This window comes from Drosophila kikkawai, unplaced genomic scaffold (assembly GCF_030179895.1).
Source record: "Drosophila kikkawai strain 14028-0561.14 unplaced genomic scaffold, DkikHiC1v2 scaffold_12, whole genome shotgun sequence".
Lineage (NCBI taxonomy): Eukaryota > Metazoa > Arthropoda > Insecta > Diptera > Drosophilidae > Drosophila > Drosophila kikkawai.
The window spans coordinates 56,259-60,653 of record NW_027222449.1 but is presented as its reverse complement, the minus strand read 5'-3'; positions in this window follow the sequence as shown (position 1 = coordinate 60,653).

Below are 4,395 nucleotides of genomic sequence, written 5' to 3'. Positions count from 1 at the left end.
TTTTGTTTACAATTTTACAATTGAGTAAAATACAGTATTAGCCTTGTAAAAACTAATATAATTACGAATTCTGAAGTGGATATATGCATTATTAGCTGAGATGGGAACTTTTTGTTTACATATTTACAATTGAGTATGCAAATGTATTGGCCGTGTTAAAACTAATATAAGTACAAATTCTGACGTGGATACTTGCATTATTAGCTGAGTTGTGAACTTTTTGTCTACAAATTTACAATTGAGTATGCAAATGTATTAGCCTTGTAAAAACTAATATATATACAAAATACAGGCATTATTAGCTGCGCTGTGAACTTTTTGTTTACAAATTTACAATTGAGTATGCAAATGTATTAACCTTGTAAAAACTAATATAATTACAAATGCTGAAGTGGATATATGCACTATTATCTGAGTTGTGAACTTTTTGTTTACAATTTTACAATTGAGCATGCAAATGTATTAGCCGTGTAAAAACTAATATAAATACAAATTCTGAAGTGGATACATGAATTATTAGCTGAGTTGTGAACTTTTTGTTTACAAATTTACAATTGAGTATGCAAATGTATTAGCCATGTAAAAACTAATATAATTACATATTCTGAAGTGGATATATGCACTATTATCTGAGTTGTGAACTTTTTGTTTACAAATTTACAATTGAGTATGCAAATGTATAAGCAGTGTAAAAACTAATATAAGTACAAATTCTGCCGTGGATACATGCATTCTTAGCTGAGTTGTGAACTTTTTGTTTACAAATTTACAATTGAGTATGCAAATGTATTAGCCTTGTAAAAACTAATATAAATACGAATTCTGAAGTGGATTCACGCATTATTAGCTGAGTTGTGAACTTTTTGTTTTTAAATTTACAATTGAGTATGCAAATGTATTAGCCGTGTAAAAACTAATATAAATACTAATTCTGAAGTGGATTCAGGCATTATTAGCTGAGTTGTGAACTTTTTGTTTACAAATTTACAATTGAGTATGCAAATGTATTAGCCATGTAAAAACTAATATAATTACAAATTCTGAAGTGGATATATGCACTATTATCTGAGTTGTGAACTTTTTGTTTACAATTTTACAATTGAGCATGCAAATGTATTAGCCATGTAAAAACAAATATAAATACAAATTCTGAAGTGGATATATGCATTATTATCTGAGTTGTGAACTTTTTGTTTACAAATTTACAATTGAGTATGCAAATGTATAAGCCGTGTAAAAACTAATATAAGTACAAATTCTGCCGTTAATACATGCATTATTAGCTGAGTTGTGAATACAAATTCTAAAGTGGATTCAGGCATTATTAGCTGAGTTGTGAACTTTTTGTTTTTAAATTTACAATTGAGTATGCAAATGTATTAGCCGTGTAAAAACTAATATAATTACAAATTCTGAAGTGGATATATGCACTATTATCTGAGTTGTGAACTTTTTGCTTACAAATTTACAATTGAGTATGCAAATGTATTAGCCCTGTAAAAACTTATATAAATACAAATTCTGAAGTGGATACAGGCATTATTAGCTGAGCTGTGAAATTTTTGTTTACAAATTTACAATTGAGTATGCAAATGTATTAGCCTTGTAAAAACTAATATAAATACAAATTCTGAAGTGGATTCAGGCATTTTTAGCTGAGTTGTGAAATTTTTGTTTACAAATTTATACCTGAGTATGCAAATGTATTAGCCATGTAAAAACTAATATAATTACAAATTCTGAAGTGGATATATGCACTATTATCTGAGTTGTGAACTTTTTGTTTACAATTTTACAATTGAGCATGCAAATGTATTAGCCATGTAAAAACTAATATAAATACAAATTCTGAAGTGGATATATGCATTATTATCTGAGTTGTGAACTTTTTGTTTACAAATTTACAATTGAGTATGCAAATGTATACGCCGTGTAAAAACTAATATAAGTACAAATTCTGAAGTGGATTCAGGCATTATTAGCTGAGTTGTGAACTTTTTGTTTACAAATTTACAATTGAGTATGCAAATGTATAAGCCGTGTAAAAACTAATATAAGTACAAATTCTGCCGTGGATACATGCATTCTTAGCTGAGTTGTTAACTTTTTGCTTACAAATTTACAATTGAGTATGCAAATGTATTAGCCTTGTAAAAACTAATATAAATACGAATTCTGAAGTGGATTCAGGCATTATTAGCTGAGTTGTGAACTTTTTGTTTACAAATTTACAATTGAGTATGCAAATGTATTAGCCATGTAAAAACTAATATAATTACAAATTCTGAAGTGGATACATGCATTATTAGCTGAGTTGTGAACTTTTTGTTTACAAATTTACAATTGAGTAAGCAAATGTATTAGCCATGTAAAAACTAATATAATTACAAATTCTGAAGTGGATATATGCACTATTATCTGAGTTGTGAACTTTTTGTTTACAAATTTACAATTGAGTATGCAAATGTATTAGCCTTGTAAAAACTAATATAAATACAAATTCTGAAGTGGATTCAGGCATTATTAGCTGAGTTGTGAAATTTTTGTTTACAAATTTATACCTGAGTATGCAAATGTATTAGCCATGTAAAAACTAATATAATTACAAATTCTGAAGTGGATATATGCACTATTATCTGAGTTGTGAACTTTTTGTTTACAATTTTACAATTGAGCATGCAAATGTATTAGCCATGTAAAAACTAATATAATTACAAATTGTGAAGTGGATACATGAATTATTAGCTGAGTTGTGAACTTTTTGTTTACAATTTTACAATTGAGTATGCAAATGTATTAGCCATGTAAAAACTAATAAAATTACAAACTCTGAAGTGGATATATGCACTATTATCTGAGTTGTGAACTTTTTGTTTACAAATTTACAATTGAGTATGCAAATGTATAAGCCGTGTAAAAACTAATATAAGTACAAATTCTGCCGTGGATACATGCATTCTTAGCTGAGTTGTTAACTTTTTGCTTACAAATTTACAATTGAGTATGCAAATGTATTAGCCATGTAAAAACTAATATAATTACAAATTCTGAAGTGGATACATGCATTATTAGCTGAGTTGTGAACTTTTTGTTTACAAATTTACAATTGAGTATGCAAATGTATTAGCCATGTAAAAACTAATATAAATACAAATTCTGAAGTGGATACAGGCATTATTAGCTGAGCTGTGAAATTTTTGTTTACAAATTTACAATTGAGTATGCAAATGTATTAGCCTTGTAAAAACTAATATAAATACAAATTCTGAAGTGGATTCAGGCATTTTTAGCTGAGTTGTGAAATTTTTGTTTACAAATTTATACCTGAGTATGCAAATGTATTAGCCATGTAAAAACTAATATAATTACAAATTCTGAAGTGGATATATGCACTATTATCTGAGTTGTGAACTTTCAGTTTACAATTTTACAATTGAGCATGCAAATGTATTAGCCATGTAAAAACTAATATAAATACAAATTCTAAAGTGGATATATGCATTATTATCTGAGTTGTGAACTTTTTGTTTACAAATTTACAATTGAGTATGCAAATGTATACGCCGTGTAAAAACTAATATAAGTACAAATTCTGAAGTGGATTCAGGCATTATTAGCTGAGTTGTGAACTTTTTGTTTACAAATTTACAATTGAGTATGCAAATGTATAAGCCGTGTAAAAACTAATATAAGTACTGTCACGTTGTTCTCTGGCCGGGATAAAATCTCAGTCGGGGCCAAGGAACCTATACAAGAAAATTTATATAGAGGGATGGGACCTGTAGTAGGAATAGTATGGGGGTGGCAGAATACCGAGGAACGGGGCACACCATACGTAGAAAACGAGAGAAAGAGATCGCAGCCGGCGTATCCGGGCTTAGGACCACGTGGTTTTAATGCCAAGAGCCACTGTACTGCCTCATCCGTATAGCCGCCGGTAAAAGGTGGGTCTCCCACACCACCTGTCGGGCGAACGGATGAGACTTCGAACGAGGCTTGAGGCTGGCAGAAGTCAGAGAGATGGTCGCTGGCGCCCCCTGGTGGCTGCCGGTCAGGGCCGATCCCACCGTAGAGGTGAAATTCGGGTGGGGTGGGAACGATGATCGTCCCAAACTCGGAGAATAGCGCCCTCTGACGGGTGCCACGCCGATCGTGAGGTCACAACTCACGCCGCGAGGTGGCGTTGTAGGCCGAAAACGCGGGTTGGTCGTGAGGGGAACTCGGACCAATAGGTGGCGTTGTAGGCCGAGGATGTATGTGGGTCGCCGCAGCGACTCACGGTAGCGGAATCGGGGCTGAGGGGGGAAAGCGGGGGCTACTACTCCGGATGGACGCGGAGTCTACGGAAGCACTGCTACTCCGGATGGACTCGGAGGCTACGTAAAGTCTACTACT